The sequence below is a fragment of the Cucurbita moschata genome, unplaced genomic scaffold (assembly GCF_002738365.1).
Source record: "Cucurbita moschata cultivar Rifu unplaced genomic scaffold, Cmos_1.0 Cmo_Scf00098, whole genome shotgun sequence".
NCBI lineage: Eukaryota > Viridiplantae > Streptophyta > Magnoliopsida > Cucurbitales > Cucurbitaceae > Cucurbita > Cucurbita moschata.
Genome location: NW_019268614.1, coordinates 496612 through 509297, shown reverse-complemented (window position 1 = coordinate 509297; position 12686 = coordinate 496612). Strand labels below are relative to the sequence as shown.

At 37.2% G+C, this 12686-nt stretch overlaps 1 long non-coding RNA gene across 1 annotated transcript; it reads right to left on the bottom strand.

The window, feature by feature from the left end:
- Positions 1 to 11063: 11063 nt before the first annotated feature.
- Positions 11064 to 12421, bottom strand: LOC111439637. The gene is made up of 3 exons (XR_002709830.1): positions 12304 to 12421; positions 12055 to 12222; positions 11064 to 11266 (listed from the first exon to the last, which is right to left on the bottom strand). It is a non-coding gene; the product is annotated as an uncharacterized LOC111439637 (long non-coding RNA).
- Positions 12422 to 12686: the final 265 nt, after the last annotated feature.

Genomic DNA, 12686 nt, shown 5'->3' with positions numbered 1-12686 from the left:
CGCTCGAATTTCTTCATCCATGACAGCCACCCAAGCAGGATTCTTAGCCGCAGATTTGAATCCTTTTTGCTCAGTGGATGCAAGAAGAGCAGAAAGAAGTCCCAATGAGCCCAAAATACCAAGATTACCAGCTTTGGCTCGTGTGATCATAGGATGAGTGCCCAAAGAAGAGAAATCAACAGTAGGTTCAATAGAGGTCGAATTAGAAGTCGAGGGTGGAAAAGTGGAACCTGCAAGAGAAGTATCAACCTGCACAGACTCATCCACAAGGTCAGAACAAATATCACACGGGGATGAACTGGATCGAGGAATGTGCGGCGATGAAGTGATGGGGGGGGGGGATGAATCAATATGATAAAGATGTGGTTCCAAGAAATTTGAAATAGGAATAAAGAAAAGAGGTTGGGCCTGAGAGCTAGGGATAGTAGGAAAGTGAGTTTCATCAAATTGAGCATGGCGGGTGATATATTGCTTAGTGGTGGCGGGATCAAGACAGCGGAACCCTTTATGAGCAGGACTATAACCCAAAAAAAATACATGAAATGCTGCGGGGAGAAAGCTTGTTAGGCATATAATCACGCAAATAAGGATAAACACGACAACCAAAGGGATGAAAATTGTCATAATGTGGAGGGTAGCCATAAAGAAGTTCAAAGGTTGACTTACCTCTAAGAAGTGGAGTAGGCAATCGGTTCATAATATAAGCTGCAGTGCTGAAGGCGTCAACCCAAAAACGAGGAGAAAGATGAGAGTGAAAGAGAAGGGCCAAACCAGTCTCAGTCACATGACGATGTTTTCTCTCAGCACGACCATTTTGAGCAGGTGTATATGGACAAGAGAGTTGATGGTGGATGCCAGAATTACGTAAATGAGTTTTGAAACAAGTACTAGTAAATTCGGTACCACCATCGCTTTGAAATACCTTGATACGAGAAGAATATTGATTTTCCACAAATTTTTGAAATTGAAGAAAAATATCAAAAAAATCATATTTAAATTTTAAAGGGTAAGGCTAAGTGAATCGAGAATAATCATCAATAAAAATAACATAATAAAGAAAACCCGAATTCTTAGATTTGGTTCAAGTGCTCAGCCTTACCATTTGTCTGTTGTTGGAAGGCAGTACTAAAATGCCCATAATGACTTTGAATGAAGTCTTCGATATGTTCTCCTCTTCAATGCTTAAATGTTGATAACCTGACCTTAAATCAATCTTGGAGAATATTGAGACTTTATGGAATTTGTCAAATAGGAAATTTACTGCAAAGCTTTCACTTCTCTTTTCACTCTAGTGCACAACATACAAGCTAATCTTAGATTAAAAAGACTTTTATGAACTTGGTACCTTTGTTAGAGTTATGTTATAGATATTTGGTTCAATTTCTACAATTGGGTTGAGGTGATTCAAATGGTTAATGCGATAATCCAGTCGTTTTAGAGGTCTCTCTTGTTGAACGACATCATAGTTGAGATGAGCAGGTGATTCAAATGGTTAATGCGATACATCCAGTCATTTTCGAGGTCTATCTTGTTGAACGACATCATGGTTGAGATGAGCAGGTGATTCAAATGGTTAATGCGATAATCCAGTCGTTTTTGAGTTCTCTCTTGTTGAACGACATCATGGTTGAGATGAGCAGGTGATTTAAATGGTTAATGCGATAATCCAGTCGTTTTCGAGGTCTCTTTTGTTGAACGACATCATGGTTGAGATGAGCACCCGAGTGAGTTTGACAAGTTGGGTTGTAGAGAACCACACCTCAAGCGAAGTTCATGTGAGCTTAACAAACTTAAAATCCAAGAACACAACCCCTTAAATGGAAACTGGGATGCTAAGAAATTAAAAAGCTTTATTTTTGACGTAGAACAATACTTGAAGGTTACCGGAACTTGCTCATAGGACCTAAGAGTTATGTTGGTCGCAATGCATCTCATGGACGATGCAAAATTATGGTGGCACTCGAAGGTGAATGGTATAAAAAATGGGTCATGCACCATAAACTCATGGGAAGACTGTTGATGGAATCGATGCAATCGACGCTCCTCTGGATGGGTTGCCAATCAAAGACCTGACGTTTGTTGTTGACCCTTTTGAAGAAAGAGCCATAGGATTGAACAACTCGAAACGTCGCGGTAACTCTGAGAACTCTATCACAAACATGAAAGGACGTGTCGAATAGTTAGACATTACCTAAAACATCATAGTAAAACTCTTCCACGATTAGACAAAAGACTCCAAGACAACTACACTAAAAATTTATTGTTGTCCAACGGTTTGGATATTTGGCTTTCACATAGGAGATTCTGGTTTGATTCTCTTAAATGGAATATTATTTTCTTATTTATTTTTATTTTATAGTTTCATCTTTTGTCACCAATTATATTTAAACTTTACCTAAGTTTGAGAGGCACTTTAATGGTCAAGTTCAATAGTATCTTAGATTAAAAAGACTTTTATGAACATCGTACCTATGTTAGTGTTATGTTATAGATATTTGTTTCAATTTCAACAAGTGGGGTTGAGGTGATTCAAATGGTTAATGCGATAATCCGGCTATTTTTGAGGTCTCTCTTATTGAACGCCATCATGGTTGAGACGAGCACCCGAGTGAGTTTGATAAGGAGACCCGAATTTAAACTTTACCTACGTTTGAGAGGCACTATAATGGTCAATTTCAATGGTATTTTAGATTAAAGACTTTTATGAACTTTTTACCTTTGTTTGTGTTACTTTGTACCTTTGTTAGTGTTATGTTATAGACGTTTGGTCAAGTTCAACAAGTGGGGTTGAGGTGATTCAAATGGTTAATGTCACTTTATTTGATTCAAATTGTTAATGTGATAATCCAGTGGAACAGTTACCGGTTATTTCCAAGGTCTCTCTTATTGAACGCCAACAAGGCTGAAATGATTGAAATGAGCACCCGAGTGAGTTTGACAAAATTGAAATAAAATCAAATAAAATAACTAAAAAAAAATCAATAAAATTGAAAAAATTTGAAAAAAAACTAGTCTTATGACACTTCCTTCAGCTCGAAGGGCGGTAAACCAAGGATTCTTTCGCCCAAGACCCATGATCAAACTCCCAACATGGAAATGATAAGCTATAGAATCATTCCAAGAACCTCAATGGATGGGTTACAAACTCACATTACCAATCTCGACAACTGGACGTGTCATTGGCGTTAGAAGAACGACCGCATCAAAGCAAGTCATGGGGATAGAAGATCCCGTTGAAGGATGATAGATCAACCGTAATCTTCAGCCCAACGAGCCAAGCTTTTGTAGAAGCAAGAACCCATGTATTAAAGAAATTAACACCTCCTTATACAAAATTTGGATATACAAGAGATAAAAGCTAGAATTAGATTATGAGATCCAAGAGTGAGAAGCAAGATTTGGAACCTTTTTCTAAATTGAGTCACTCCACAATAGAACTTGATCAAGGCTTGATTGAATGATTTAGATGCAATCTACCACAAGAATTGCATAAAACTTAGAAACGACAAAGATATGCTCAGATTTCTACAAGGGGGAACATCTCAACTACTTCAACCGTGAAATGATGTTTGCAACTTCGTCCACTACTTCAACCGTGCAAATATTTATATTTGAATCTCCAAATGGTCTTGACTCAAACGAATCAGCTTGTAACACATGAAATGATAGTTGAACCTAGCCTATCCAATTTTGGGGGGAACATCTCAACTACTTCAACCGTGAAATGATGTTTGCAACTTCATCCGCTACTTCAACCGTGCAAATATTTATATTTGAATCTCCAAATGGTCTTGACTCAAACGAATCAGCTTGTAACACATGAAATGATGGTTGAACCTTTTGAATCTCCAAATGGTCTTGACTCAAACGAATCAGCTTGTAACACATGAAATGATGGTTGAACCTAGCCTATCCAAAAATGGTCTTGACTCAAACGAATCAGCTTGTAACACATGAAATGATGGTTGAACCTAGCCTATCCAATTTTGTAGATGAAGTATGAATGCTTGTTGAATCTTCTTGGCCTTGGGTTGTGTAATAGGTCCAGTTGAAACACCGTGATTCTTATCATCATCCCCCTCTTCAAAATTATTCGTCCTCGAATCAGAAAAATCATCACCTACATCAAAAGGACTTAACTCAGAAACATTGAAAGTAGAATGTACACCATGATTCTTATCATCATCCCCCTCTTCAGGATTCGTCCTCGAATAAGAAAAATCATCACCTACATCAAAAGGACTCAACATTGAAAGTAGAATGTGTTGACAGGAAGACCAATTTTATTGTTCCATGCAATAAAATGAGTCATTTTACTTAATGTCTTATAGAGCATTTATAGTCAAATAAAGAATTAGGAATCAACGCTATCTTTAGATCTACAGACGCACTCCCAATTGAGCTATACACGCTAATATTAAAATTAAAATTTATCAGTAAATATTTACGCTAATTCGTTAAAATTTTAAAAAGAAATCATCTCTAAATTTAGATAAGATAGTAAGTTATACTACTTGAATCAGGTATCGTGAAGGTCGAACCAATACGTGACCTTCGAATCTTCAATATTACGCTCTCCTAACTAAGCTATCCCCTATAACATTGAACATGAAAATTCTCAAATTTTAAAAAGAAATAATCACTAAATTTATATTAAATAGTCAAGTAATTTTAAAAAGAAATAATCACTAATTTTAGATTGAATATTGAGGTTATGCAAGTTAGTCAACTTGAATTAGGTGCAGTGTACGTGGATCAAACGCTAAAGATATTTTCACTACTTCATTGAGATTTTAAAAAGAAATAATCACTAATTTTAGATTGAATAGTCACGTTATGCAACTTGGTCAACTTGAATCAGGTGCGGTGAACGTGGATCAAATACGTGACCTTGAGATCTTCAGTGACGCTCTCTCAACTAAGCTATCCCCCCCCCTAACATTAAAAATGAAAACTCATTAGTAAGGTATTTAGCTAATTCATTGATATTTTAAAAAGAAATAATCACTAATTTTAAATTTTACAGTCAGGAGTCAAGTTATGTGACTTAAATCAGATGCGGTGAAGAATGGGGATCAAACACGTGACCTTCAGATTTTCAGTTTGACGCTCTCAAAACTGAGTTATCCTCGCTAATATTTGAAAAAAAATCATAATTAAAGGTATTTCCGCTAATTCATTATATTTTAAAAAGAAATAATCACTAATTTTAGATTGAATAAAGTTATGCAACTTAATGGACTTATGCAAAGTGCCGTGAACGTGGATTAAACATGTAACCTTCAGATATTCAGTCCGAGCTATCCCGGCTAACATTAAAAATTAAAATTCATGTTCATTGAAATTTTAAAAATAAATAATAACTAATTTTTTATTGAATAGTTAGCTTATGCAAATGGAAACAGGTGCGGTGAACGTGGAGATTAAACACGTGACCTTCAAATCTTTAGTTTGACACTCTCCCAACTGATCTATCCCCGCTAACATTAAAAATAAAAATTCATAAGTAAACCTATAAGGTGCGATGGATGTAGATCAAACACAATATGACACTCTCCCAACTGAGCTATTCTCACTAATATTAAAATTGAAAATTCATAAGTAAACGTATTTCCACTAATTCATTATATTTTAAACATAAATGATCACTTATTTTGAACACGTGACCTTCAGATCTTCAGTCTGACGCTCTCCCAACTAAGCTATCCCCGCAATCATTAGAAATGAAAATTCATCAGTAAAGGTATTTTCGCTGATTCATTGAGATTTTAAAAAGAAATAATGACTAATTTTTTATTGAATAGTCAAGTTATGCAAATAGAAACAAGTGCGGTGAACGTGGAGATCGAACAAGTAACCTTCAAATCTTAAATGACGCTCTCCAAACTGAGCTATCCCCGCTAACATTAAAAATGAAAGTTTTTAAGTAAAGGTATTTCCGCTAATTAATTGAAATTTTAGAAAGAAATAATCACTAATTTTAGATTGAATAGTCAAATTTGAATCGAACACGAGACCTTCGGATCTTTAATCTAACGCTCTCTCAACTGAACTATCCACACTAATATTAAAAATGAAAATTCATCAGTAAAGGTATTTTCGCTACTTCATTGAAATTTTAAATAGAAATAATCACTAATTTTTAATAAGATATTCAAGTTATCCAACTTGTATAAGGTGCGGTGAACTAGAACACGTTAGGTATTTCCAATAATTCATTGAGATTTCAGAAAGGAATAATGACTAATTTTAGATTGAATAGTCAGGTTATGCAACTATAATCAGGTGCGGTGAACGTGGAGATCAAACACGTGACCTTCAAATCTTCAGTCTGACGCTCTCCCAACACAGCTATCCCCGCTAATATTAAAAATGAAAATTCATAAGTAAAGGTATTTCTGCCAATTCCTTATATTTAAAAAAGAAATAATCACTAATTTTAGATTGAATAAGCAAGTTATGTTTTAAGATTGTATAGTCCAGTAATAAACTTGTATTAGGTGCGTTGAACGTGGATAAAACACGTGTGACCTTCAAATCTTAAGTCTGACAATCTCCCAACTGAGCTACTCTTGCTAACATTAAAAATGAATATTCATCAGTAAAGGTATTGGGTACGCTTCTGGAAATTCAACAAAAGGCAATAATATTAGACCGAGATGCCAGATTTAAATCTCGCTTCTGGAAAATTCAACAAAAGGCATTGGGTACGCAGTTATGGTACGACATTCCACCCATAAACAGATGGTCAAACAAAAATGCTCGAGCAAATATTGGAAGACATGTTGAGGGCATATGTGATGGATATTGCAGGAAGTTGGGATAAGTACCTACCCCTTATGAAATTCGCTTATAATAATAGTTGCCAAGCCACCATACAAATGGCCACATACGAGGTTCTCAATGGACGAAGATTTCGATCCCCTATCTTTTGGGAAGAACGGGGGCAAACGACAACTATTGGGCCAGAGCTGGTGCAAATTACCAACACCGCAGTCAGAAGATTAAAGCTAGGATACAAACCGCACAAAGTTGAGAGAAGAGCTATGTAGACCTAAGGCACAAGGACATGGAATTGTAGGTAGGGGATCATATATTCCTAAAGGTAGCACCCCATGAGAGGGGTGCTCAGGTAGGGTAAAATGGGGAAGCTAAGCCCTAGGTTTATCTGTCCCTTTGAGACATTAGAAAGGATTTGATCTGTGGCCTATAGAATCGGGCAATGCCCAAACTCGTCTGCAATACATAATATCTTTCATGTATCCATACTACGGAAGTATACCCTAGATCCTTCGCACGTACTGGCTCATGAAATTCTCTTCTTGAGAGATGACCTAACATATAAAGAAGACCCGATTCAAATAATAGACAAGAAAGTAAAAAGATTGAGAAACAAGGAAATCGCTCTTGTTAAGGTCCTATGGAAGAATCATAGAGTAAAAGAAGCCACTTGGGAAACAGAAGGCAAATAAGAACCTTGTACTCTGACCTAATTTAGAATAAGCACTTTCGATGACCGAAAGTTTTCAAAGGAGAGGAGAATTTGCAACACTCAAGGTCTCCAATAAGAGACAATGTATAATCCCTATTAGGTTGTATCGGGAAGCAAAGAAAAAGTAAAATTGAAAAAACATTGAGAAAATGGTACTTTTTCTAATTTTTATAAACTTCCCGAATCATTAAACTTTTTATAGAATAAGAATTACAAGGTGCTTAGCAAAGGAAGGCTCCGATCGGAGAAGAATTTTTTGGCAGAAGATTCAGAAAAATCAAGAATGAAATTATAGAAATTCTAGACGCTTCAATGGTAGTGGAAAATCCATCTATAAATTATGAATTAGGGTAGACTATTAGGGGCAAGAAGCAAGCTTAATCGAGGACCCAATCAAGAGATACAAGTTTTTTGTTTTGGGGTATCGTATTCATGGTTTACCTCGAATTCAAGAACTATAGTCCACTATTCATTTCCAAACTTGTTCCTGCACCTTCTAAATAAGTTTACCCATAAGTTTGGTGAAGGAACGAGGTCCTCAAAGTGCTAGTAGGTTTTCACACGAATTAGTCCACGTTAGGTTACTATGTTTTCCTAACCTAAAACCTCAACTCCTAAAGCCTAACCCATGACATTATGTACAAACCTAGGTTCACCAATAATCCATGTACCAAGTACCTATAACTATGTGAATAACATGCTAAATAAGTTGCTAGGATCCATACCCATAAGTATCCATTATCAGCCATTACGATGTGTACTAAAAGGCCCCTATTCCTCTTTAGGTAGGATGTCCTGCAATATGTATCATGAGAAGGATGTTATGATAGGCCTACCTTTCCCATCAGCTAAATGCGATGTCCTGCACAATGATTTACCAGTAGGATTACATGATTATGACGACACCACTCATGTGTTCATGGGGAGAAAATTGAAGGTTATTTTAGGGGAAGGTTTTCAGGATCAGTATATGATACATGACACGATGACCTCTAAGTTCTAAGATCCTGAAAACATAACAAGAAGTAATATTCTAGCTTAAGATCGCGATTAAGAACCTACTAGTAGGCTACTTACTAAGTTTTACTCACTCTATGTTTATCATTTTTTTTCAAGTAACTAAGAGTTGGTCGTGGATGAGAGAGGACTTTGGAGTGTGGAACATGGACTAACCTCTGTTTTTAATCTAGTATTTTTTGTTCTTCTTTTGAGTCTGCTTCTTATTTTCTGTTTGTAACGAGTATGTATATGTAACACCCAAAAATGAAGGAAATTAGCTCCCATAAGAATAAGCCACTCATGAAAGACCCAAAAGATAGAAAGGAAAAAAAATTAACGGATTAAGCAAGAACAAGGGACTTAGTCAAGTGAGTACCCTAACGAGTGATTTCAAGGAGTTAAAAAGGCCATTCGAAAAGGATTGGAACGGAAAAAGTAAATGAAAAGGCCAAAAAAGTCATTTTATCAATTATAAAAAATCTTTGTGGATTTGTAATTCCTTATCTAGAAGGAATCTCAAGATTCAAAATAAGGGGAAAATGATTAAAAAGGGACGAGGAATTTGTAGAAAAATTATGGATTGTTCGAAAAAAATAATAATAAAATATTCAGAAAGTGAAAAATTACCAAAATACCCCTAGAAGAATGGATAATTACAGAAATGCCACTCTAATTAGATACAGAGCATCTACCGTGACAATCCGAGTAAAATCCTTCCAGGAACTCCTCCAAAATTTGATATGATATAGAACGAACACGCACGGATCATCACATCCAACGACTAGTATTCAAAGCCAAGGTTGGTAAGGCTATGATCGGAGTTGATATCTCCGAAAAATTATCCACAAAGTTTGATCTCTAAATAACGAAGATTCTACAGCTCTCAATGTCGGTTTAAGCTTCTCCTATAAAGTCTGAAGTAGGAGCAACAATACGGAATAAGAATCGAGAAAGGTCGATCCCCCAATCGAAGGCAATAAGCGTTTAGATTATGGGTCTCCTACTCTCAGATTTCTTCCAAATTCGAGAGCAATCCTCCACTATTTCTCTTCAAACTTCTAAATAACGAAGATTCTGTTGCTCTCAATGTCGGTTTAAGCTCCTCCTATAAAGTCTGAAGTAGGAGCAACAATACGGAATAAGAATCGAGAAAGGTCGATCCCCCAATCGAAGGCAATAAGCGTTTAGATTATGGGTCTCCTACTCTCAGATTTCTTCCAAATTCGAGAGCAATCCTCCACTATTTCTCTTCAAACTTCTAAATAACGAAGATTCTGTTGCTCTCAATGTCGGTTTAAGCTCCTCCTATAAAGTCTGAAGTAGGAGCAACAATACGGAATAAGAATGGAGAAAAGTCGATCCCCCAATCGAAGGCAATAAGCGTTTAGATTATGAGTCTCCTACTCTTAGATTTCTTCCAAATTCAAGAGCAATCTTCCGCCATTTCTCTTCAAACTTATTCCTACAGTTTCTCAACAAGATTACCCACAAGTTGTATGAAGGAATAGAGTGATGAAAGTTCCCAGAAACCATTCCCTCCCAATTCAATCCGCCATTGAAGAACTTCAAGAAAAACTTGAAAATCCAATCCGAGGATACATGATGATTCGTCGAGCAAGAATGATTCCAATAAGTTTCTGCACCTCCAAGGAATTCTTCCATAGAAGACCACGAAGAAAAATAACCTCGAGATCGTGCCGAATTTAAGGAAATAGGTTTCGAAATTAAATTGGGGATAAGAGTCGAATTCCTATCTACGATCTCTTTTCCTTCAAATTAAGGATTCCTCTAGCTTCAGAGGAAGAAATTGAGTAAACTTGATGAAGGAATTGAGAGCTGAAACATCGTAGAACAAGCTACCCAAGAGATAAAAAATTTGGCGTTTCGAGTGAGTTGCATACCGAGAACGATTTCTGGAAATTAAGGTCCTACACTCAAAGACCTTCCTCCAAACCAATTCCTTTAGCCTGAAAAAAGATATGGAAGAGGTTCAATGAAGAAATAGGGCCTTGAAACCCCTAGAATTGGCTACCCAATAAGAAATCTTTTGTTTTATCTCCATCGATAAATCAGATTTTGGATGAACTTTTGAAGCGAATATCTTAGGCTACGTTCCATGAGAAGGTATCAAATCAATCCCTAGCCCTTTCTTGTAACACCCATCTTTAAGTTTCACGAAGAAATCAAGGAGAGAAACGCTGTAAATGTGGCTGTACAGGCTGAGTTTCAGATGGCGGTGACGTGAAAAATGCGCATCTTCTTCCTGTTCAGAGGAAGAAAACGATGATATGGCCAGTTCAACTGAATTGTCCAAGTCAACTCAAAATTTGACATTTTCTTGAGTTTTCTCAATTTTAACTCCATTCCAGACCGATTCTCATAAAAACATTATGGTTTCATAAACTAGACACAATAAGGAGTACGTGGACGAAAATTTGAAGTAATTCAATGTAACGACCGATCTTCGGAAAATACCGAATCATGGGTCGCCACGTGGACTCAGGAGTAAAAAAAACTTTTCAACACTTCTTGTAGTTCAAACAAGGGACTGAAAGTTAAAAGTTGTCTCAGATACATTTCCAAAAAAATATAAAACACATAACGAAGATTTGCGGGTCACATAAACACAACGGTTACAAAATATAGTAGGTTTTCAAAGATGTCAAAAATCATAACCAAAATGACATGGGAGAAGAGGACTCGATCTAAGGGCCCCCCTTCTGCAGCTGCACGACTCCACACGTCCCCGCCACCGACCCAGAGTCTACTTTTCTCCTGAAAAATAGCAAACAACACAGGATGAGTATATAAACAATACCCAGTAAACAACTTGCTCGTAAGCTCTTGTCGAACTTAGCCCTATTCACGGGATTCTAAGTTTTGAGCTCGATTAGTCACTAATCAGAGACCTAGGGGTGCCTGGCAACATCCAGCTATTCCCAAGATCAGCAACTACCTGCCACTATGCCTCGCAAGGCTTGGTCAGTCACTACCTATCTTACGCCCTTGCCGGCTCAGATCAGTAAAACTACCTGTCTTAGGAACAGTAACTACCTGTCTTATGTCGCTCAACTGGATCAGTAAAAGGTCATGGCTCGTCCCACTAAGCACCTCTTATCACAATAATATATTATGATTACCCTCAACCCCTTGTGGGTGACTACTAAAACGGTACATTGTCATTATGTGCTTCCTAACTTATAATTATTAGCACCTAATAACTCATCGAACAGTCAAGGAGTAGCAATGGACTACCCAAGCCCCACGCCTAGTGCCTAACAAAGAACCACGGCGACAACACGTCACCACGCTAAGTCACATAATAACCACCTAGCTCAACATTGAAACATACCATTTCACATGTCTATACGAGATTCCACATTCAGGCCAACGAAACTATATAACCATAACGATCACCAAAGTACAATCACACACATTATTGAAGTACATCTCCATGAACTAACTATATCCATTCCTACATATATTACTAAACTGTTTGGCCACAAGTCCAAACTCACTCCTACAAGCAATTACAAAAAGACTTGCTCTAGATGGTTACTTACCTGATCGTAGACTTCCCAAAACTTAATCGAGTTTTGGTTCTGTACAGGTGGGTCGGGTAGGGTTCGTGCCCCCTCAGTTTTCAGCTTCTTCTTCCCACCTCGTTCTTGATCTTTTCTTCCTCTCAACACCCCATGTCTTCTTCACAAGGACTCACCAACTTCCCTCGACTATAACATAGGTACATCGATCCCACAAAATGTGTTAGGGTTTTGGAAAACAACAACGAAAATCACACCACTAGAACTTACCGTCGGTGTACTCCCTTCCTCAACCGTTTGGCCCACTGTCGTTAACGAGCGCCTCAGGCTCCGTCGTTCGTCTCCACAGTTCCACCCTCTCCTCTGTCTTCTTCTTCGTTCTTCTTTTTTTTTCTTTTCTTACTCTTCGTTCTTTTTTTTTTCTTTTCTTCCTTCTTTCTTCTTTTCTTTTCTTCTCCCCCCGCGGGCTCTCCCTTTCTCTTCTTTTCTTTTCTCTTCTTTTCTTTTTCTTTCTTCTTTTCTTTTCTTCTCGCCCCGCGGGCTCTCCCTTTCTTTTCTTTTCTTTTCTTTTCTTTTTCTTTCTTCTTTTCTTTTCTTCTCCACCCCGCGGGCTCTCCCTTTCTTTTCTTTTTCTTTTTTTTTTAAAAAAAAAA